The sequence below is a fragment of the Bos indicus genome, chromosome 9, assembly GCF_029378745.1.
Source record: "Bos indicus isolate NIAB-ARS_2022 breed Sahiwal x Tharparkar chromosome 9, NIAB-ARS_B.indTharparkar_mat_pri_1.0, whole genome shotgun sequence".
NCBI classification, from domain to species: domain Eukaryota; kingdom Metazoa; phylum Chordata; class Mammalia; order Artiodactyla; family Bovidae; genus Bos; species Bos indicus.
This window is the reverse complement of record NC_091768.1, coordinates 51,031,744-51,056,563: the sequence shown is the minus strand read 5'-3', so window position 1 is coordinate 51,056,563 and position 24,820 is coordinate 51,031,744. Positions and strand designations below refer to the sequence as shown.

The following is a 24,820-nucleotide window of genomic DNA, read 5'->3' as shown; positions in this document are numbered from 1 at the left end:
CTTTTGAAACCCTATGGACTGGGACCCCATGGACTGTAGCCCTCCAGGCTCCTCTGTCCACGGGATTTCCCAGAATCCTGGAGTGGGCTGCCACTTCCTTCTCCAGGGGATCTTCTGTACCCAGGGATCAAACCCACATCTCCTACATTGCAGGCAGATTCTTTACCACTGAGCCACCAGGGAAGCCTCAAAAAATACACAAATGAACTTATTTACAAAACAGATACAGATTCACAGACTTAGAGAATGAATTTATGGTTGCTGGGGGAAGGGATAGTTAGGGAGTTTGGGACTGACATGTACATACTGCTATATTTAAAATGGATAACCAAGAAAGGCTTTAGCAACTAAAAAACAACAAGAACTGTATAGCACAGGAAATTCTCTCAATGTTATGTGGCAGCCTGGATGGAAGGGGAGTTTAGGGGAGAATGGATTCATGTATATATATGAATGAGTTCCTTTGCTGTCTACCTGAAACTACAACAAAATTGTTAATCTGCTGTACTCCAATATAAAATAAAAAGTTTAAATAATTATCTAAACTTATCTAATTTAAATAATTATTAGTTTAAATAATTATCTCTGGCTACTGTTATTGCTGGCTCCTGTCTTCTACCAGCATCCGTGAAACTGTGAGCTTGCAAATAGGGTAAAATTCAATCTTGACAATTCCCGGCAATGATACAGCAACAGTAGGCAACATTTTCAGAAACTGTATAAACTGACTCTGACAACAACCTTTTGAAGAGAAATATGGAACGATCTATCATAATTTAAAACATATGTAACTTTTTATTTTTTAAAAAAGGTATATAACTTTTGACCCAGCAATACCATGTCTAAGCATTCACACTAAGGAACTAAATAAATGTGCAAATATATACACACAGTAGGAATCCGTGAGGCTTTGTTTCTAATAGAAAAAAATTCAGAATAGCCTAAATATCACCAGGGGATTGGTTAAATTTTAGGTTATTCCTACAATGAAATATCAAAAAGACTTTTAAAAGATAGTTATACGCATCAACATAGAAAGATGTTCATCAATTATTACTAACTGGAAGTTACTTAACATTATATATAGTATACTGCTAGTTATGAAACGCACATAGACTTACACACATGTATTTTTAATGTCTGGAAGGAAAAGAGAACAAATGATTAAAAGTGACGATCTCTGGGGAATGGGGTTACTAGAGAGATGGACACACAACATTTTTACTTTATCCTTTGGCTAGTTCTGTATTGCTTCTCTAAAAGAATGTATGCATTTATTTTATGATCTAATAACATTTCTAAGTATCTATTATAACAACACTTGAAAATTCATTATATTTAAGTTGTTCAATCATTTAAAAAAAAAAAAAATGGACATGGGGCAGTCTCAGGGATCACGTCTACAGGCATTTATCCCTCGTCAGTGAGTGAAAGTCACTGGGTTACATCCAACTCTTTGGGACTCTATAGTCCATGGAATTCTCCAGACCAAAATACTGGAGATGGTAGCCTTTCCCTTCTCCAGGGAATCTTCGGATCTTCCCAACCCAGGGATTGAACCCATGTCTCCCGCATTACAGGCACATTCTTTACCAGCTAAGCCACAAGAGAAGCCCCAAAATACTGAAGTGGGTAGCCTATCCCTTCTCCAGTGGATCTTTCTGACCCAGGAATTGAACTGGGGTCTCCTGCATTGCAGGCGGATTCTTTACCAACTGAGCTATCTATTTCCAGCATTGCAGGTGGATTTTTTACCAACAGAGCTATCAGGGAAACCCAATTTACCCCTTAGAGCTACTGAAACCAGCTACAGAACATCCTGAGTCCTAACTGAAGAGGAGAGACACACTCACTAGTACACAACACAAAGTCAAAAGACACCCAGATTTTGAATCAAGCTGCTTTTCTAGGTATAATTCTGAGGAGCAACTCTAACAGGGCAAGTTCTAACTTAGCAAGAGAAGGGATTTATTTAACAATGGTTAATAATTCAACTGACCATGAGGAAGGCAAGCTAAAAAATAATTTCAAGAGGCAAGACACTTGAAGGAAGGGGTGGGGCAGAAAGGAAGGGGTAAAAAGGGAGTCAAGTTACTCTCTCTAAATGGGTTCATTTCAAAACTATTTAGAGATGTCTACAAATGCCAAGCACTGTTTGAAGCACTAGACATGAAAACACATTATAAAACTAAAGTAATAAGAGCAGCATGGTATCAGCACAGGAAGCCAGAGATTGCTGAACATTAATCAGTAAAAGTTTCAAGAATATACTAGAATTAGGGCCTCAGATAAAAACAGTATTTGCTATCAGTAGGGGAAAATGGAATTCTACAATTGCTTATGGGGACAATGGCTAACAACTACGAGAGAAAAAGGGGTGCTTTATTTCCTTGCTTATATTAAATATAATTGAGGTAAAGACTTAAATATGAAGAATGCTTGGTTACTAAGTCATGTCCAACTCTTTGCAACCCCATGGATTAGCCCACCAGGCTTCTCTTTCCATGAGATTTTCCAGGCAAGAATACTGGAGTGGGTTGCCATTTCCTTCTCCAGGGGATCCTCCCACCCCAGGGATCAAACCTGCATCTCCGGTATCTCCTGCACTGGCAGGCAGATACTTTACCACTGAGCCACCTGGGAAGCCCAAATATGAAGAATAAGACTATTAAAAGTACTAGAAGAAAATAAAGGAGTATATTCATATACAATTCATGTGGCAAAACACCATTCTTAAGAGGATACCAGAGTTAGACCCATGAAGTTAAAACTGATTACGTTCATCACAGCTAAAGTTAAAGAGGATGCGGCAATGAAACTAACACAGTTAAGAAATAAGAGGGAGTTTTCCCTTTACTGGCCATGGTTAGAAGTAAAAGATAAATAGCAACATTTTAAGATGCCTCATACACAGGCCTATAATTCCATTACTGGATCATGGGTGCTGGTAAAAAGGATATAACTATCTATACTGATTTGACCTCTCTGATTTTTACGTCCATAATAAAAGGGAAGAGTATGAAAATGCAGGGCCCAAAATCTGCTTTGGAGGGATTTTGGGGGTAGTAGTAAAAAGGGAGTAAGAGGGAAGAAAAGAAATTGTACTCTGAAAGGAAGTGCAGAAAGAAGGATCCAATTCAATGAACAAGTAGAGTGTCTACTATGGGGTGATGCACACAGTACCACTGCTGCTGCTGCTGCTAAGTCGCTTCAGTCGTGTCCGACTCTGTGCAACCCCACAGACGGCAGCCCACCAGGCTCCTCCGTCCCTGGGATTCTTCAGGCAAGAACACTGGAGTGGGTTGCCATTTCCTTCTCCAATGCATGAAAGTGAAAGGTGAAAGTGAAGTCGCTCAGTCGTGTCTGACTCTTAGCGACCCCATGGACTGCAGCCTACCAGGCTCCTCGGTCCATGGGGTTTTCCAAGCAAGAGTACTGGAGTGGGGTGCCATTGCCTTCTCCGCACAGTACCACTAGAAAGAGTAAATATAACTGTCCCTTTCCCCCAAGAGCTTAGTATCTAATAAAGGACTAGAGAAGCCTTGGTGTCTCAGGAAAATCTCCCTCTACTCAGCCAACAGGTACAATATGTAATACAGGACAACACAAGCATGAAGTGACCTTTAGGGGGGGAAATGTACTTATATTCTGAACTTAAGACACCAGAGAGTGCATGCCAAGAAGCAGTAAAGGCAGACTGTGTCCTCTAATACATCAAAGCAAACAAGATCCCCGCACTTTGTGAGTCCTCCAAGGCATAAAGCCAGACGCCCCCTCAACTACCTGATCACAGGTTTATAGCATCTTGACTTTCTAATTACTTGTATATTTTAACTAGTGACTAAATGAGAGGCTTTGTGGCAACGAGTATTTGGGAAACCATGAAGGAAATCCAAAACCGCTCCCACTGCAAACAGGCTGACAAGGAGGCCAAGTGAATGCTCACCATCTCACTGCATTCTAATGATAGCTCTAAACACAGAAACAGGGCTGCTGCCGGGCATCTCGTGGCAGTCCTGAATTAAGACACTGGCCTGACTAGGCGAAAACCATCGGGTGCCAAAGAGAAATCAAAGTAGCACGCGCAGGAGCAACAAGTATACAGGCGGGAGGGTGGCCAACTCGGGGTTGCAGGGTCAGCGCTACCTGCCAACCCCGCAGCGTAAACAACCCTGCGCCGCCCGCATTGGGCGACGCCTCACGCCTAGCAGACAGCCGTGCAGAGAAGCGGCGCCAGAGGTAAGTTAGATGCTTGCAGGGTCCCCAGCAAGCCCAGCAAACGCAAGCTGGCGGCGGGGGGCGGAAAGCCGGAGCGGGGACCTCTGCCGGGCGCCCGGGCTCCCCAAAGAGCGCCTCCGCCCGGGCCCGGCCCAGCCCCAGCGCCGAAAGAAGACGGAGACACCCAGGAGGGAGAAGTAAAGGAAGGGCCGTACCCTGTAGGGTCCGGGAGAGGCGCACGCCGTGGGCTTCACCAGCGACCAGACGGCGCGGGAAGGCCGGGGCGCGGGGGCGGATCCCAGGCTCCCGCGCTGCGGCGAGACCGCGGCGAGCCCGGCCCAGGGCTACCCGGAAGGAAGACGCTCGGGCCGCGCTGAGGGGCGGAGCCAGGGACGGGGCGGGGCCACGTCGGCGTCTGGACCGCCCCCTCCCAGGCCGAGGGGAGGAGCTTCCTACTGCGGTCCTGGCCTGAGTGGTACCCTACGAATTGCCAGTTACTCCTCAAGGGGCAGTGGTTGCACATGTGCTGTGGAAAGAATTTCTTCCTCTAATCGGCCTTCCATCAGTAATGTAGCAGAGCTAGGGCTTCTTCAGTCTAGAGTTGTTGGGTCAAAGGATGCACAAGGATTATGGGTGTTAATGTTCTCAGAAGAAAAGGGGAACAAAAGTAATAGGTGTTCTAAAGGGATACTTCACCAAGTTTGCAAAACTCTTCTGTCCCAGACAAATCCTTTCTGCAGGCTCATCTCCCTCCCAACATTCCGAAGCCCATGATTATTACCTCTGTTGAAGAAGATGGTCTCATGGTCTCCCTTAGTCATTTTAATGTATTTTCAATAGATACAATATTACCCTTTTTTTAGTTTGCATATTTATCTTGCATATTGCACGGTTTCCATTAAGATGAAAAAATATTTAATAATGAATAAAACTACACATTACTTGCTATCTAATTACTCCTAAAGAGGCAAAATAATAAGTATATTTATTCTTAAATTATATACCTGAACAGAACTAATATATGATGTACAGTATAAATTGTATACAAAACTGGAAAATTTTTAAATAAATTGAAGTTTAATCCCCATTCTACCCTCAACTCTCCTTGAGTGTAGCCAGCACCTGGTGACTTGCTTCCAAAGAATATAGAAAGGAGAGAAAAGTAGCTATACTGTGGAGAAAGCTGGGTAACACAATCTTGGTCAGATGGAAGTTAACACCATTAGTGATAAGCCAAGTTGATAGCATATATCTTGACATGGTGTCATGAAAAGGGTACTTCATCTCTGTGATAGTCTTCCTCAAGACCCATAAACCCTGTCTGACCTTGAGAAAGCATCAGGAAGTCCAGGTATCCTAATAAAATACCTGAACAAAATGCCAAATTTTTTTCATGGGAAAAAAAACTGAGAAATCTTCACAGACCAGAGCTCTCTGCCTTAGGAAACAGGGCCACTACATGTAACATGGTATTTTTGATCCTGGAACATGGAAAGAACATTAGTGGGAAAACTAATTGTAGTAGAGTAATGAATGAATTTTAGTTTAGTTAATAGTGATATACCAGTGTTAGTTTCTTAGTTGTAACAAACATACTATTTAACATACAATATTAACAATAAAGGGAAAATGGATGAGTGGTATAAGGGAACTCTCTGTACCATCATTGGAACTTTTCTGTAAATCTAGATCTATTCTAAAATAAAAAGTGGATTGCAAATAATAAATTAATTACAAGTAAATGAAACTGACCCTTTTATGGTTGCCAGTGAGACTTGAGTTGATGTCCATGAAGTACTCAGACTCAGTCTTCCTAAAACAGGTTCTCATTTAATTTCTAAATAAACTTTTCATTGAAGTATTAAAATATATTCAGAAAAGGCACAAAATATAAGTGAAGAGTTTAATAAAAAGTGAGCATACACATATATTCACCACTCAGATAAAAAAATTAATTACTATCACTCAGAACCCTATCACTACTGTTTATACTTCGTCAAAGGTAACTATTCTCCTGACTTCTAATACCAGAGAGGCATTTTGCTAACTTTTGCCTTTATATAGTTAGGTTCATACATGATACACTCTTCTGAATCTGACTTCTTTCTCTCAACATTAGATTTGGGAGAGTTATTTATGTTGTTAAGTGTGGTAGTTTATTGAGTTTCTGTTGCCCAAATATGCCTTAATTTATTTATCTATTCTACTCGTGATCAACATTGAGTTGTTTTTAGTTTTGATTATTAGAAGTGATGATACCATGAAATTCTTACTCATATCTTTCAGTGCCTATCTTCTGCATGCCCTCCCATATCTTTCTCTTTTTTTGGTGAGTAAGAAATGTAGTAGTTGGTGCTGTTGTTTCATGCAGTATTTTGGTTTAGTTTTGTTTCTAAAGGCATTTGAAGTCCTGCTTGGAGTGTATATAAGGTTATATTCAAAGAAAGGAAAAGACTAGGGCAAAGTTCCATTTCTGTGAGTAAATGGAATTTTGATCATCATTGTTCAATCTGTTCTCCCTCCAACCTTCTCATCTCATGGGCCATGCCGTTGTATGCTTTGTTTGCTGGGCAGAAGAGCCAAGTGAGGCCAAGGCAAAGGGTGATACTTATCAGTTCGTGATGGCGCTGATTTGATAGATGAACTAATGCCTGGTTATTAAATGGACTGTTGTTTGCAACTGAATAGCATCCCACGCCATAACAGTGCTATTACAAATAAATAAAGTCCCAACAAAGCTTAATTGTGCTTAAAGTCACCAGCTCAGCAAGCTGGTTATGATCTATTCTATGTTAGCTTCAAAAGTTACAGTGTTCTACTCAGATGGGAAGGCGGGCAAAGAAGCAGCAGGTTCAAAACTCTTCTTTGTCTCTAACTCTTGAAGCACTCACCATCATAACCTCTATTTTCAAGCGATTTTTCTTCATCTTAGAAAGAAATGTCTACCAGTTGTAATAAGCTTTCATGGCAAGGAGTAAGCGTGGCAATGAGATAATGTACCAGAGAGGCAGAGATCTCATTCATCATTCTTCCCAAGGGACCCAAAATGTCTTCACAGGCAGATGAAGAGAAAACCCTTAGGTTTTCTGTTACTGGTTCCTAAACAAGCTCTTCTGTCAAGACCTCTCAGAAAATGCAGTCCTATACATTTCTTACATAACTCAGCCAAAATAATTTACCCCTCTGTGAAATTTTAAGTTAACTAGTTTGTTGGAAAATGACTTTCACTCAGTAATATTAGTCCAAGGTTTTTAATATGCAGCTGGTGAAAGAGCATGAATAATCAGCAGTAGATGTGGTCTCTCTGTGTACTTTTTTTAACTTCTTACAATCTAGTAAAAAGCTTCAATTTAGCATTAATGTGTCACAAAATTAGTCTAGATATAGCCACAGCCATTAAAAAGAAAATACAAATTTTAAGCAAGAAGCCCCAAAGTCATGTCCAAATCCCTTTTTTACAGATAAGGAAACTGGGACTCAGAGAGGTTAGGTGACTTCCCCAAATCAAAGTGTCAGAACTGTCTGTGAAACCTACTTCTGTGATTTTAAATCCAGAGTCTTTTTTGTTTAATGATACCACGTTATTATTTTATGATTTAACAAAACCTTTACTAATCATGCTTCTATCTTACTATCATAACCTTGAAGGAGCTGAATACAATAGAAAGAAAATTGAACTTGGGAGTAGGAAGACCTGACTATCCTGCTCCTCTATGTAAGTAACTCTGTGATCTTGGGTAGGCTACAACTTATCTGAGCTTGTCCTCGGGTCTATGAAATATGCCTAACTCACAGGCAGTGGAGAGGTTTAAAAGAAATCATACATGTGAAAGCACTTTGTGAATTATAAAGTAGTATGCAAATATATGAATATTATTAATATTTAGTAAAATGTATTGAAGATCAGAAATTGAGTCTGAATAGAACCTTCAAATTCACAAAATGTCAGAATAGAACCTTCAAATTCACTCTAGTCTAACCCTTCCCATTGTCATCAGAAGAGAGAAAAGCCTAGAAAAAGTGAATAATTGATTCAAAGGCTTATGGTAAATTTCTGGCAAAGCCAGGACTTGAATATAAGTCTCCTAACTTATATGCATTGGAGAAGGAAATGGAAACCCACTCCAGGGTTCTTGCCTGGAGAATCCCAGGGATGGGAGAGCCTGGTTGGCTTCCATCTATGGGATGGCACAGAGTCAGACACGACTGAAGCAACTTAGCAGCAGCAGCAACTTACAACTGCTAATGTCTTTGATAGTGAAGTGAAAGCTGCTCAGTCGTGTCCAACTCTTTGTGACCCCATGGACTGTAGCCTGCCAGGCCCCTCTGTCCATGAAATTCTCCAGACGAGAATACTGGAGTGGGTAGCCATTCCCTTCTCCAGGGGATCTTCCCAACCCAGGGACCGAATCCAGGTCTCCCACATCACAGGCAGATTCTTTACCATCTGAGCAACAAGGGAAGCCCAATAATAAGTGAATACTAATTACAAACCAGTAACATGGCTTAAAATAACCAGATAAACCTTTAGACAATTTACATAGGCCTAGAAGGGATATCTTGAAATATTAAAAAAAAATATTTTAGGGGACTTCCCTAAGGTATAGTGACATACAATGTGGCATCTAAGCCTGCACACCACAGCTAGAGAAAATCACAGCAAAGACTCAGTGCAGCACCCCCAAAAATTTTTTTAATGTTTTCACGTGTACTGTTCTTTCTTCTGTAGCTTGGATCATTTACTTAAAATTTTAAGCGTTAATAAAAGATTGTCAGTGGTGGAGAATAAAAGAGAAACTCCACCTGGAAGCAGTGGACAAAATAGATCTCTTCCTGAGGTAACTTCACACGTATGGTTCTGTGATAGATGGAACACACAGCTTGAAAATGAAGATTGTGGTCAGGACCTCCACTGAGCCCAAACGAAGCTACAATCTCTCTCCTTCCAACTTACTCCTGTTTTAAGTGGAGGTGCTTTTGAAAGAGTCCATGTGTGTCTGCATTAGGCAGATCCCTGTGGTCTATACATAGGATGAAATAGTAATCAATAGAAAAAGATCAGTTTCTCTGCCATACTGATAAAGCAAAAGTAACATGTGACTTTCTGAAGTTTCAGTAGTAATGTTCCATATAATTCAAAGTTTTTAATCCTCAGTAGAAGACTTGTCCTCAGTAGAAGACTTGGGGGGACTGAACTATCCAGATAAACACTCAGTATTCATTCATTTATTCATGCCCTGGCACAAGTGTGAATATCCTGGCCCCCCTGTAACTTAATGTGTGTATTTATTTAAAAGAAAAATATGAAAAAATTTTTTTCTAGGTTATATCCATTGGCACATAAAGAAGTATATCCTATTTTTACCAATGATTCCTAAATATTTTCCTCATCAAGTTAATATAAATAATGTCATCTATATAGTGAGTACACATGCCCCAAGAATAATTTATTCTGCATAATTTAAAATGAAATATTTATAATTGATGAATCTTTATTATAAAGCTTCTCTCAAACTCAGTACCCTTTGACGATGCATTTCTTTCATCCAGCGGTATCTCTCACCTCTCTGCTCTGCTTAGTTGCCCAGTCATGTCCAACTCTTTGCAACCCTACTGTCTTTAGACCCCAGGCTCCTCTGCCCATGGGGATTCGCCAGGCAAGAATGATGGAATACTTTGCAATGGCCTCCTCCAGGGGATCTTCCCAACCCAAAGATCGAACCCAGGTCTCCTGCATTGCAGGCAGATTCTTTACCATCTGAGCCAGCTAGGAAGCCCATTTGTCTATGATGTAATAAAATAGAGGCAACAGATTATGTTTCTTTTTTGGATAGTGTGTAAAGGGACAAACATCATCTGACAAGGAGCTCCCTAAAAGTGCATTTTTAAGTATCCTTCTTTATGATGCTATAACTGTTTGGGATTTTGTAACTAGAATCCTCAGTACCTTATGGGGAAAAATTCCTCCATGTCAAAGAAATATAGGAGAACAAATTTAAAAAATAGCTTTCCTTCTTTCTCTTTCTTCTGATTATAAATTGTAGAAGTTTTCCAAGTTTTGAGGAGAAATTGACTTTCCTCTTTAAAGGGTTTCTCAAAATGTTACCAAGGATAAAGTTCCCTATTATACACTATCCTTTTGCTATTTTTTTTTTTTTTGCTTGTTTATCATTTCACCCTTTAATGGTGAGCGATCTGATTGCTTTAGAGTAGGGGGTCTTTACTCCAAATCAAATAACTCACAAAGCAAGTCATTAAAAGAAGAGGTGAAAAGCCAGGATGATCTGCTGGCAGCAGTCCCCCTTCCACCTGCCTCTTGGCCTCCTGCCCCCTGAGAATGCCTGCGGCTGCCTGGACAGCACAAACATCTTGGAGATGGGCCAAGCAAGATTTAACAATGGTCAGCAGGATCGATTTGTTATGGAACCAAGCACTTTATTTACTATTTCCTAAGTAGATTGCTATTCATATAGTGTTGGACTATTTTGTAGGATGAGAGGTCTTGAGCTAATTTCATATTTGGATGTCCTCTTTCCCTAATAATGAATATTTTTTCATAGTCTTTAGTGCAGCAAGAAAACAAACTTAATGCAATCATTCAAAAGTACCTCCTTAGGGAAACAACACAAGTATTTGAAATTCAAAAGAGTGGGTTTTTAAGCTACTTTTTGTGAAGGTCATATTTTGAGGATGGGAGGGGCCATTTGAGGGGAAGGACAATATCAGTATTTATTCTCTCACTAATAAGCATTTATGTTCATTTAGACTGAGAGTTGGACCTCACATAGAAATTGTGTTTGGTGGTTTATTCTATTTCAGTTCTGTCTGTGCCTCTTACTGTAAGTAGGAATCTAAGTAGGCATTCTTTTCAGGGAATGCTTGACAAATACCATTTGTAGTAAAAATAGTAAAAGTCATATATGCCAGTACTTCCCAAACTTTACTGAGCATTTGAATGTCCTGGAAATCATATTAAAGTATAGATTCTGATTTTGGGTGGATCCTGAGTTCTGAACTTGTAACAAGCTCCCAGGCAATGTGGATGCTACTGAGGCTTGACTTACACTTTGAAGAGAACGTTCTAGGCCATTTCACTTGCGAATATTGTATCTGAATGATGAGGATTTGGCAAGACCAAGTACCAATATTACAGAGCAGTATCTCAACTTTGACTGAAGTCTTAAACAAGGTATTGAATGGATAGAATCTTGTTAAACATGTGTGTGACTCCTTTAGATGGTTTTAAATTTCTTTGGGAATAGGCCAAGTAGTGGTGGCTCGGTGTTAAAGAATCTGCCTGCAGTGCAGGGGCTGCAGGTTCAGTCACTAGGTCAGGAAGATCCCCTGAAGAAGGAGATGTCAACCTTCTCCAGTATTCTTGCCTGGAGAATCCCATGGACAGAGGAGCCTGGTGGGCTACAGTCCATGGGGTCACAAAAGAATCGAGACATGACTTAACAACTAAATAATAACAACCAAGTCCAGATTCTATTTTCATTTTACTGAAAGAGTCAATGCAAGAAAAAAATCTATAAGTGATGCCACAAGTGGGCATCCCTACAGTCTCAGAACATTGTCACTGATCCATCTTGCAAGGTAACTGAGGAAGCCAGCAGCCAGTATTAGCAGAGTTTTGTAGATACAATTCTGGCATGGGCCAAGACTGAATGAACTGGAGGAGTTTAGCTTTCTATGTGTCAAAGCTCTCAACCAGTAATGTCAGTCTCTAGGGGCTGTTCTGCTCTGGCCTGCTTTTGTTTTTACCAAGTCCAAGTGCAGCACAGAAATGAGAGCAGAAGAAAAAGATTTGTTATTCACAGCAACAGCTCGAAGCCCAGAAAGCTTCAGGGTAAATCTGAGCAAGGTCTTGCTGTGACTTTGTGACGAAAGACTTACTGGTCTCATATCATTAATGGGCTCTGGCATTTTATCAAACCTGTGATATTGACCAACTACCAGTAATTGCTGATTTATGGGCAAAGTTTTCCCTGCCTTATTTCTGATTTATGGGCAAAGTTTTCCCTACCTTATTTCCTTCAGGATTCTAATATACCTTCATCTTCTGGAAATGGGTTGAATCAAGTCAGTTCACGTTCTCTGTGAGCTTTGCTGTTGACATGTCTAAACAGAGCACATCTTGCTGTTTTACCTGTTGCTGTTGAGATGACCTTGTAGCACTTTATGTGCCTTAAGCTATCCCTTTAGGAGAACCACCACATTTTCACGCATTCAGGGAGGGCAGTTAACAGACTAGAGCATTGGGGAAATAATTTTTCTTGTTCTATAATTGTCAAAACCTCTTTACTTAAGCAGGATACAATAATGATAGAACTAGAAGGATTTATAAAGAGCATCTAATCCAGGGTGACAAACGAGTTTCCCTTCCAGTGTCACAGAACAGAGGAGTGAGGGCAGATATGCCTTTTATTTCCCAATCCAGATCTAGTATCAACCCTAACTTCTTTCTTTAAATTTATTTTTAATTGGAGGCTAATTGCTTTACAATGTTGTATTGGTTTCTCCCATACAACAGTGTGACCCTAACTTTTGAGTTTTTCTATTTTTTCCTTCTTTATTTCTCTCTCTCTCTTTTTGTTTTATTTCTCTTTCCAGATACAAATACTAACCAGGCCTCAAAGTAACATCTGAGGAAGGATTGGAGACATACTGCGAGCCTGGGACAACTCTGCAATTTCATCTCCCCTTCACACTTTCTCTACCCTTTATTGCATGACTGACCAGCATCCGGGGCTCCCCGGAACCACATACATGGCAACCATCATCCTCCAGCATTTTTAAAGGGGTCTGTATTATAACTGAGTGCTTTGTGCCTGATTCCATGATCACAAATGTTCATGTTACAGCAGTCCTTGAATCATACTATGGAATGTTTATGACCAAGTCACAGCTCACAGTAGTTGGATGCATAGATACATCTCTGGTTTCCATTTATATCCTTTTCCAGAATCAAGGCTTCAAAACTGCTTTCAGGTGCCCCCTTCCCTTTTCACACTTCCTCATTCATTGCCTATAGCACTGGGAGGGAGGCAGAGGTTGGTGACAGCACCATTTGAGACCGTATAATATCCTGGAAGCATCCACGTGTAGAAATATATTTTGTCCTGTTTACTTCTGACTTCAGGAGAGTGTTAATTGAAGCCAAGACGTCTAGAGCTGATTTAGATCTCTCTCTGGCACTATGACCTTGGCTAAGTTACTTCACCTTTTTGATATTTTGTCAAGTGTGGATAATGGCATCTGCTCTTAAATGTGGTTAATCAAAGATATGCAAAAGAACTTCACTCTCTCCACAGGAAAGTTTCTAGTCTATATAAACACAAGGAATTATTAAGATACTGATATTTTCAGGCTGAGTTAAGTGTGATTGAATTTTGCACCATTAAATGTGCATGTTCAGTGATTTTGTTATTGGTGGGCTGATTCTTGGTATGTTAATGAGGACCTATGTATAGTTTTCTTGATTAACTCATGGCTCAGGACTTGTTAGTTCAAGCACCAAACAAGATTCAGTTTTTTGAGACATTGCATCCAATATCTCAATTATTCATCTTAGGAATTAGTATAAAATTAGCACAGATCCCTGTTCATATGGAAATAGATGGGTATGTTAATTGAAATGCTGTAGCTGGAAAAAATTTTGCATAATGAAAGGATTGATATTAATATCTTTGAATGGAAGATGTATATCATATTGTTAGTAAGGAACAATTCATTCATGTGTACTTGTTCTAAGCAATTATTTTATGTAGTTTATCTCACTTCCAAAATAGAAGCTATTCAATATATCTAGCAAATATTTTGAAATAGAAATATGCTAATAACACTTTTTAACTTAAAGTTAAATTATGTTAAAACACAGAAAATTTTTTCTTGCTTCTTCTTATCATATTTTCTATCACTTTCCATGTTCAAATTTTCACATTTAGCTGCTGTAAGTGTTTGTTAATTCTTGATCAGAACCAAATAATTAGAGTACACTTTTACCAACTATCCAAACTAAACACCAGGTGTGTGTAATAATTTGCCATCACTAATATTCCTTGTTTCTCCCAGGTAAGTCCTTTGAATTCATTTCTGAAATTAAATCCAAAGTTAAGCCCCAATAGTAAGAACAATAATTTACAGAAATGTGAAGGAAATGAGACACTGATTTATATCATATATAAATATATATATATATATATTTATACTTATGTACACATACACATATATACCAAACTCAAGTTAAGGACAGATCCTTGACTTGAGTTTGGTATATATGTGTATGACAGATAAGTTTTAAATTTCTGAAGCTTACTATAAAATATAAGAAATATATGCATATCATATAAACTTTATTACAATATGATAACCTTATATTATTTCACTGTTCCTTGTCATTTAGAAATTTAACTCAGAAATTTAATTCAACAAGCTTGTATTGAGGATCTCTTATGCAAAAGGCATTCTGCTAAATGCAAAGGAAATAAACACTAACGGAGACTCACTTTCTAGTCAAGGACATAATCCATGTGTACAGATATCTTAATCACAAGAAGAAGATTTTAAAGTATTATACTTTTTTTTTAACAAAATTCTGAGCATAAAGTTGGATAAGATGAAACCAAGCATGGCTACTTGAGCTGGTCAGCTTCCCAGGTGGCTCAGCAGTAAAGAAATGGTCTGCAAAGCAGGAGCTGTGGGTTCAGGCCCTGGGTCAGGAGAATCCCCTGGAGAAGGAAATGGCTCCCTGTTCCAGTATTCTTGCCTGGAGAATTCCATGAACAGAGGAGTCTTGTGAAGTCCGTGAGGTCACAAAAGAGTTGGACATGACTTAGTGAATAAACAACAAGTTTTTAACTGAGATAAAAAGATAGGTACAATTCTGGGGCTTCCCTAATAGCTCAGCTGGTAAAGAATCCACCTGCAATGCGGGAGACCTGGGTTCAATCCCTGGGTTGGGAAGATCCACTGGAGAAGGGAAAGGCTACCCACTCCAGTATTCTGGCCTGGAGAATTCCATGGACTGTATAGTCTATAGGGTCGCAAAGAGTCGGACATGACTGAGCGACTTTCACTCATTCACTCACTCACAATTCTGGGGATTTCCAGGCAAAGGCAAGGACATGAAGAAAAGCCTGCAGAGGAATAAAGAGGCAGGAAGCATTTTGGCACTGGTGATGGGAGAGAGCTGCCAAGAGAAGCAAAATATCTCCAATCCTTTTTTTGCCTTTTTGTTTACAGCATATTGTGATCATTTTACCTCCTTTTTATCCATGATGTGAAAACGTTTTTGAACGCAGATTAGTATGTGAAGAAATTCCAAAGCAGGAATAATTTTCTAGAAAGCACATACACAATAATTTCAGAGCTTCAAATGGCTCAAGATGACTGAGGTTGGCATTAACTGACATTGTCAGTGTTGACTGGGAGCCTAAGGAGTGCCCAAGAGGGAAGAAGAATCATCTGGCAATACTGAGCTGGCAGCCAGCTGACAAGCTTAGAGCACAGGGAAGATGGCAAGGGGGTCACAGGAGGGCCCTGGGGTGACGGGCTGTCAACTGAGACTGCCAGTCCTGGCCCAGGTACCACTTCATAGTCCAGTGCAACCCGGTAGTAAATGAGAGTAGGAGCTGGGGATAAGAGCATTGAGCAAGTAGTCCTCAAATGAAGGGATTTCTTCAACCATTTCTAAGTTAAAATTCTGAGACAAGGATCCCTAAACATACTATTTACTTATTTGTACAAAGGGCCTATTTCAGTTACTGTGATTATACAACAAATTACTTCAATATTTGATGGAGAAAAACAACAGTTAATCATGCTCACAGATTCTGTGGGTTGGGCTTTTGGACAGAGTATAGTGTAGTCAGCTTGCCTGTGTCCTATACTTTCTGGGTCTCAGCTGAAAGACTTCAAAGCTGAGGGCTGAAATCTTTTGGAGGCTCATTTGCTCACATGTCATGTAGTTAACACTGTCAACTGGGGCTGGAGTTCCTCTCCACTTGGGCTTCTCCATGTGGTCTCTTAGCCAAAAAAAGCTAGTCTGACTTCATTACAATATGGTGGCAGAGTTCAAAGGGCAAGCATCCTATGGGAAAGAGTCAAATGGAGATTATATCCTTTCTATTTCCTGGTTTTGGAAGTTATATGGCATCAGTTTTATCATATACTATTTGCAGAGGTAGTTAATAAGTTCCTGCCCAAAATCATGACCAGAAAACAGAGATCCTACCTCTTGGAGGGAAGAATGGCAAAGTTCTGAAGGGCATATTTGAACCAGAAATTTTACCATAGTCATATCAGGAAGATCTGCCCCTAAGCCTTGGAGAGATCATAGAACCAACCTATCCTGCATGCTTTGTTTCTGCCTTTCTCTGACCCTTTCCTACACCCCTTATAGCTATTGCAGTTTCTAGAATATACAGAGGGGCAGAGGACTTAATAGAAACCTGGAGTCTGCTTGCGTGGTATGTGCTCAGTCGCAACAGTGGTGTTCTATTCTTTGCGATCCAATGGGCCATAGCCCTCCAGGCTCCTCTGTCCGTGGGATTCTCCAGGCAAGAATACTGGAATGGGTTGTCATGCCCTCCTTCAAGGGATCTTCCCAACCCAGGGATCAAATCTGCATCTCCTGCATTGCAGGTGGATTCTTTACCACTGAGCCACTGGGGAAGCCCTGACTCTGCTTAAGGGAATTATTAATAAAATTGATTATGAGTTTTCAAAATCCAAGCTCAATATAGGTTAGTATTTCTGGCGCATGGAAGAGGAAAATGTATTTAGAGAGATGGTTTGGGATAAATCACTGAGGATTTTAAATGCCATGCTGAGTATTTAGGTTTTCTGATGGACTCAGGACTTTGTTTCATGGCATTGGAGAAATGGCTGCATATTTTTGATCGAGAAAGCAACATAACCATTCAGAAAAATGACTCAGAATGAAAGCCCTGAGCAGAACGGATCAGAATGGCAAGAGACTGGAAATTGAGAAAAAGTAGAAGTTCTCTTAACTGACCCCTGTTAACTGAAACACCTCATTAAGCCTGCTGTCAATGCTGTTTCTCAAATCTCTGGATGCTGAGGCCAGGAAGACATATTCTAACATGCCCTTGTATTCTTCCTCCTCCTTCCAGATAAGTTGCCTGCTGACCAAGAGTCAGGATGTTTGCTACTAAATGTGTGTGAACTTTAATTGCTATTGCATTATTTAATTAAATACTTTAAGACAAAGTTAACCGAGTGCAAAATGAAAGAGAGTGGTTGTTTCTGTGAAAACAAAACTACCTGCTTTGGGAAAGATCACTGCAGATGGTGATTGCAGCCATGAAATTAAAATACACTTACTCCTTGGAAGGAAAGTTATGACCTACCTAGATAACATATTCAAAAGCAGAGACATTACTTTGCCAACAAAGGTCCGTCTAGTCAAGGCTATGATTTTTCCAGTGGTCATGTATGGATGTGAGAGTTGGACTGTGAACAAAGCTGAGCACCAAAGAATTGATGCTTCTGAACTGTGGTGTTGGAGAAGACTCTTGAGAGTCCCTTGGACTGCAAGGAGATCCAACCAGTCCATTCTGAAGGAGATCAGCCCTGGGATGTCTTTGGAAGGAATGATGCTAAAGCTGAAACTCCAATACTTTGGCCATCTGATGCAAAGAGTTGACTCATTGGAAAAGATTCTGATGCTGGGAGGGATTGGGGGCAGGAGGAGAAGGGGACAACAGAGGATAAGATGGCTGGATGGCATCACTGACTCGATGGACATGAGTTTGAGTGAACTCGGCGAGTTGGTGATGGACAGGGAGGCCTGGCATGCTGCGATTCATGGGGTCGCAAAGAGTTGGACACGACTGAGCGACTGAACTGAACTGAAGAGTGTAATAAACACTGTAGGATTAAGGGTGGCTGAGACAGGTAAAAGACTGGGCAGGGACCAGTGGAAATGAACATCAAGAAAGATTCTATAGTCAAGTTACTTTGTAAGAGTTTTCCACTTTCGGAATACAGCACAGTAATCAAGCACCTACAGAGCTAAACTTAGTAAATCCAATTCCAATTCTACCATTTGTCGTCTATGACTTTGGGTAATTTGCATAAACCTTTATGTGCCTCAGTTTCCTTATCTGTAAAATAGGGTTATAATAGTACCTACCTCATAGACTGCAGTAAGGATTGAGTTAAAAGGGTATAAAAAGATTCTGCTACATTGAAAGTGTTACAAAAAAGACTTATTATTACTGTTATTAGTATTCACTATGAATATGGCTTCAAGAGGATAATAAAGAACAGCAATAAATGGATCAACAGTCAGGAAAATATCATGGCTACATCAAAAGATGAATGAGTGTAAATTTATAGGTTCTTAAGGTATATGAATGTTTGTATTTTTATAATTCCTTAAACAGACTTAAAAACAACATTGACAAGCCATTGACCCAAACGATCTCAGGTAAAAGAGCTTTTGATATCTGGAGGGCTCTTGCCAGGTGGCTGATGCTAGGGCCCTAGGGAAGGGGCCGAGAGAATGGAGAGTTAGGGACAGAGAGGAGACACTTAATGAGAGGGGACTCAAGAGGAGAGTAGGGGGTATGACTCAAAATTTTGAGCCCCAGAATTTGAAAATATATTCATCAGAAGAGAGGACCTAATGTGGGAAGGGAGTGGAGAAATATTATATTTAAATATAACTGTTTTTAAATTTGGTATTTCCCAGGATTTGGTCCTGGGCCCTCTTCATTCTTCCACAAAACAGTCTTTAGGCAAACTCATCTCATACCTTTGGTTAGTGTATTCTGATCGTGCCAAAATTCATGATCCAACTCAAACCTCTCTGCTGAATTTTAGACTAGTTTTTACAGCTGGCTCCCACACATAGCTCTTCTTGAAGGTTCCGTAGAACATTCACTGAACATTCAATATGTGCAAAGTGATTTATTATCTTCCCACTAACATCTGTTCCTTTTCCAAATTACCTTAACAAATGATGCCATCATTTACCCAATCACTCAGGCCATGGGTGATCTGGAAACCAATCTAAAAATATCATCTTTTACTCTACTTTTCACATTCAATTGGTCTTTAAGACTTGCCATTTCATCTTTTAAATATTGTTTGCATCTATCCCTTCTGCCTTCTAACTTACTTCATAACTCATATCTCTGCCTTCATGTTTTCTTCCTTCTAATCCATGTCTCACATTAACAGAGTTATATTTATAAAATGCAATATGATCATTTACACTAATGGTTAAAACTTTTCAATGGCTCTCCATTGCCTATAAGGATCTAGCCCCAAATTTTTGTAGATGGTACATAACGTACAGGATACATCATAATAAGCTCTCTGCCTCTCTCTCCAGATTCATCTCTACCCCTTGTACCCTATGATCAGTCATATAGAATTATCATGAAAATAACTCTACTGTCCAGAATTTCCTGTTCAAAAACTCTGCACAATGGAATTCTCAAGGCAGAAGATCTTACTCTGATCAACAAAAAGCACCTGTATTTTGATTCAAGGAAACTTTCAAGAAACAGAGAAAAGCAATCTCAATCCAAACTTTCTGAATTCATTTTAAGAACACTTACCTAGTATAATTCCACAGAGAAAAATTCTCAAAAAGAGATATATGCAATATATATTTTATTCTAAATATTTGTTTTATGGAGTTATAAATATTTGCTTCTAATTACCTATATTTTGTAATTTCCTTGCCTTTACTTTTATGATGAACATTGTATAGTACGATTAGAGCCAGAGCTCTAATTCTTAACACTGTTCTCTACAGGACTTTATCTAAAGAATTTATCTAAAAATGACTTGACTCGTAACAATCATACAAGAAGCAATTATGCTGCCAGAAATGCCCCTACACAAAGATAGAAATGAAAAAGAGAACAGAAAGGATATTAAAAGAACTCCAAGAAAATGCTTTGCACATCTCTATAATAATAAAATCAGAAAGAAATGAACAGTAGTCTAAGAAAATATAAATTACCAAAATTGGCCCTTGACGAGGTAGAAAATCTAAATAAATCAATTTTCATGAAAAAAATAAAGTTGTCACAGAACTACTCCTCAAAAATGTGCAGGACGCAGATGGTTTTACAGATGAATTATTTCAAACTTTCCAGGAACAAATTTTTTCCATGTTATATAAACTGGTCCAGAACATAGATAAAGAAAGAAACTGTTTCTCTCCCTCATATGAAGTTAGCATCCATTCTAACAAGGAGAATACAAACTTCAAACCAACTGCCCTTAAAAGAACTGACACAAAACTCTTAAGTAAAAGATAAGCCCGTTTACTTTAATATTTTTAAATGTTACAGAATGACCTAGCAAAGTTAATTTTAAAAATGCAAGGATAGTTCAATAGTAAAAAATGTATTAATAGATCAAAAGAGGAAAATCATATTATAGTCCTGTAATGAAAAAAGAGCATTTATTTTGATACACTTAAACTAGGAAAATGCAGACAATCCATTTTTAGTGTAACTATCACCTACTCTTAAAATGGGTATGAAATGGTTAAACAATAAACCCCTGAGATGCCACAAGGTATCATAAACGCCATACATTTTGTGCAGAGCCTGTTTCAGTCCAATTCTGGCTACTCCCTCCCCCGAGAAATGTAGCATGAGATGTAAAGTGCTTCCCACGTAACTGCCCTGAACCAGAGTAGGAATAGACAGACCACAGGGAGGCAAGGCAGGGAGCAGAGAGCACTGCACAGGTATGAAAGCCCCACTCCTGGAAAAGCAGGCAGCCACAGCAGGCATTTCAAGAAATGATGTCAGGAAAAAATATAATTGATGAAGCAACTGCTAATGCGAAGTCTATTCATTCTCTGGAACTGGCATCACAGATCTGGTGTAGAGAAGTGCTCATTTAACATAGATGACTGAAGACCTGATCAGTGCGGGAGAGAGGAAAAAAAAAATTCAGTGATCCAGCTCAATATAAAAAGAGCATCCAAACTGGGGCAGGACAGAAATATGTTACCTTCATCATACCTGGAACCACACTGGGGATGTGCTATAGTCTGGGATATTTATTTATAGCTGAGTTCATCATACAATTCGTAGGATGAAGGAAGAGGGAGGTACCTACTGATCATGCTACACAAGCCCATGAAGACTGCAGGGTCTGCAGTGTACTTTGCCTGCTTCTAAAAAAAAAGTCTCCTTAACTGCTTTGTTTTGCTTTGTTTTTTTTCTCCCTTTAAAAGCTGGGATGAGATGTGCTTCAACATCATGTGAAAACAACCTTTCACTGTGGCCACTGCTAATTGGGGAAAAGACTGTATGTGAAGCAAAGACAGCCTTTGAGGGGGACCCATGAACCAGGCATTAAACTATAAGAGGTGATGAAAATTGTTTACATATGCAATAAATTTAAATGAAAAGATGATGCTTGAACTAAACATATGATTCAGTTCAGTTCAGTCATTCAGTCGTGTCTGACTCTTTGAGACCCCATGGACTGCAGGGCTTCCCTGCAGGACAACAGGCTTCCCTGTCCATTACCAACTCCTGGAGCTTACTCAAATTCATGTCCATTGAGTAGGTAATGCCATCCAACCATCTCATCCTCTGTCGTCCCCTTCTCCTCCAGTCTTCAATCTTTCCCAGCATCAGGGTCTTTTCAAATGAGTCAGTTCTTTGCATCAGGTGGCCAAAGTATTGGAGTTTCAGCTTCAGCATCAGTCCTTCCAGTGAATATTCAGGACTGATTTCCTTTAGGATGGACTGGTTGGATCTCCTGGCAGTCCAAGGGACTCTCAAAAGTCTTCTCCAACACAGTTCAAAAGCATCAATTCTTTGGCACTCAGCTTTCTTTATAGTCCAACTCTCACATCCATACATGACTACTGGAAAAACGAAAGCTTTGACTAGACAGACCTTTGTTGGCAAAGGTGTCTGTCTTTGCTTTTTAATATGCTGTCTAGGTTGGTCATAACTTTTCTTCCAAGGAGCAAGCGTCTTTTAATTTCATGGCTGCAGTCACCATCTGCAGTGATTTTGGAGCCCAGAAAAATAAAGTCTGTTTCCATTGTTTCCCCATCTATTTTCCATGAAGTGATAGGACCCAATGCCATGATTTAAGTTTTCTGAATGTTGAGTTTTAAGCCAACTTTTTCACTCTCCTCTTTCACTTTCATTAAGAGGGTCTTTAGTTCTTTGCTTTCTGCCATAAGGGTGGTGTCATCTGCATATCTAAGGTTATTGATATTTGTCCCGGAAATCTTGATTTCAGCTTGTGCTTCATCCAGTCCAGCATTTCTCATGATGTACTCTGCATTGGAGAAGGCAATGGCAACCCACTCCAGTGTTCTTGCCTGGAGAATCCCATGGACAGGAGCCTGGTGGGCTGCTGTCTATGGGGTCGCACAGAGTTGGACACGACTGAAGCGACTTAGCAGCAGCAGCAACTCTGCATATAAGTTAAATAAGCAGGGTAACAATATACATGTGATTACTTTTTAAAAATACCCTTTGGTGGTTTCTATGCCTAGGCAGCCATGTCACAAGTTCCAAGACTACTGTCAGGGTGAATGTCTTGCTGAAAGGTCTCAAGAAAGCGTTGTACTCATGCTTATGATTTATTACACAGAAAATATAAAGAAGACAAGAAAAGGGTAAAGGTGCATAGGGTGAAGTCCAGGAAACACCAGGCACAATTTTCTAAATGTCTCATTCCAGTGGAATTGCACAAGGACACACTTAACTTTCCCAGCAATGATATTTGACAACACATACAAAATGTTTCCCAAAAAAGCATGTCTACTGAATCTTGGTGTTTAGGGTTTATACTGGACACCAGTCATACAGGTTGACTTTAAAAAAAAAAAAAAGAACATGTTCTGCACCCAATTAGCATGAGAAGAGTGTAAACACTGCGATTTTCATCCAGACATCCTTAAGTAACAGGCGATGCCCACTGGCTCTGCTCAGAAGGGGCATTTTCATCGTTCCTGGGATGATGCTACTTCAATCTCTTTTCTCACCATCACCTCTAGCTAGTACGGCATCTTGCCTGGAGACATGAAAAATAAAACCCTCTACTGTTCTCTGGGCTGAAAATGCAGCCCCTCCCTACTCATGGGGTCTGAGGGAGGCTGGAAAGAAGCACTGAAACTTGTCTGAGTTTGCTCTGGCATTGGTGAGGTGCAGTTCTTAGAGAATCCATTTGGTTAGAGGAAAAGAACCTGCTCTCAGTTCCTACTCTGGAATTCAGTAAAATATTAATCTTTAACTAGACTACTTTAGAAAAGTGACAGTTCTTTGTAAGGCCAGGATGTGATGCTATAGAAGGAAGCATGTGCTCTGGGCTAGCAATGCTCCATCTCTCTCTTAGCCAGAATGTTTGGGTCTGGGACACAGAGAGGAGATGAGAATGATGCCCCTCATAAAAACACCTAAGGACCCACTCTCAACATATCAACTTTAGACAAGGCCAAAGCAAGAAACATAATGCATGCATGTTAAGAAGGCTGGATTTATCCTGGAGTTAATGGGAAGCTATTGAAGAAATTTACAAGGGCCATGGCAGACTAATATTTATATTTTTAAAATATTGCTCTGCACACAATGAGGATTGAGGGAAACAAGAATGCATGCCAATTTAGGAGATTAGTGCATTAATTAAGGCAAAACTGAATGGATTAAGATAGTATCAGTGGGGATGGAAAGGATTTGGGGTAAGAGATATTCAGACAAAACTGACATGTGCTGGAAAGAAGCTGACAAGATGCCCATATTCCAGGCTGAATGAGAGAAGGATGGAGAATCCACTAGTCCGAAATTCGCTAGTAGGAAATACAAAGAAGTAACACCTAGCATGGTGGACTACACTTAGAAGGGGCTAACACATCTTTATTAAGTTGAATGTTGGAATAGGAATTTTAAGAAGATTATTCTGAAAGCCACAAGTCACAGGCCCTGGTTAAACAAGAAACAAAAGCCAGAGACCCCAGTTAGAGTGTAGCCGTGATAAAAGGAAAGGAAAGAAAAATCACTAACTTGAAACCATAACAACTCCTAGAAGAAAACATGGGCTGTTTTCAAACATTCCTGTCGCTCCTGTTGTTTAGTCGCTCGGTCATATCTGACTTTCTACAACCCCATGGACTATAGTCCACCAGGCTCCTATGTCCATGGAGATTCTCCAGGCAAGAATACTGAAGTGGGTAGCCATTCCCTTCTCCAGGGGATCTTCCCAACCCAGGGATTGAACCTATGTCTACTGCTTGGCAGGCAGATTCCTTACCACTGAGCCCCCTGTGAAACCCTGCCCAACATCACTAGGCATCAGGAAATACAAATCAAAAGGACAATGAGATATTGCCTATGCAATTGTCTCCTCTGTCCTCCACTATCTCCCAGGGTTTGCTCAAATTCATGTTCATTGAGTCCACGCTGTTATCTAACAATCTCATCCTCTGTCGCCCCCTTCTCTTTGAATATTATCAAAAATTCTACAAAGAACAAATGTTGGGGAGAATATGGAGAAAAGAGAACTCTGGAACACTGTAGATGGAAGTGTAAATTGGTGCAGCCACTATGGAAAACAGTATGGAGATTCCTCAAAAATT

At 39.9% G+C, this 24,820-nt stretch overlaps 1 protein-coding gene and 1 long non-coding RNA gene across 4 annotated transcripts in view; one reads left to right on the top strand and one right to left on the bottom strand.

The window, feature by feature from the left end:
* FBXL4 (F-box and leucine rich repeat protein 4) overlaps window positions 1–4,583 on the bottom strand; it is a 75,545-nt gene extending 70,962 nt beyond the window's left edge. For all 3 annotated transcript variants that reach the window (XM_070796044.1, XM_019967327.2, XM_019967328.2), the window contains exon 1: window positions 4,434–4,583. The gene's annotated coding sequence lies outside the window, so the exon portion shown is untranslated. The remainder of the gene's footprint in view (window positions 1–4,433) is intronic.
* LOC109563889 (uncharacterized) lies at window positions 4,071–21,415 on the top strand. Its single transcript, XR_011568456.1, has 4 exons — window positions 4,071–4,239; window positions 7,867–7,933; window positions 12,832–13,021; window positions 19,583–21,415. It is a non-coding gene; the product is annotated as an uncharacterized lncRNA (long non-coding RNA).
* The last annotated feature ends 3,405 nt before the right edge of the window (window positions 21,416–24,820 follow it).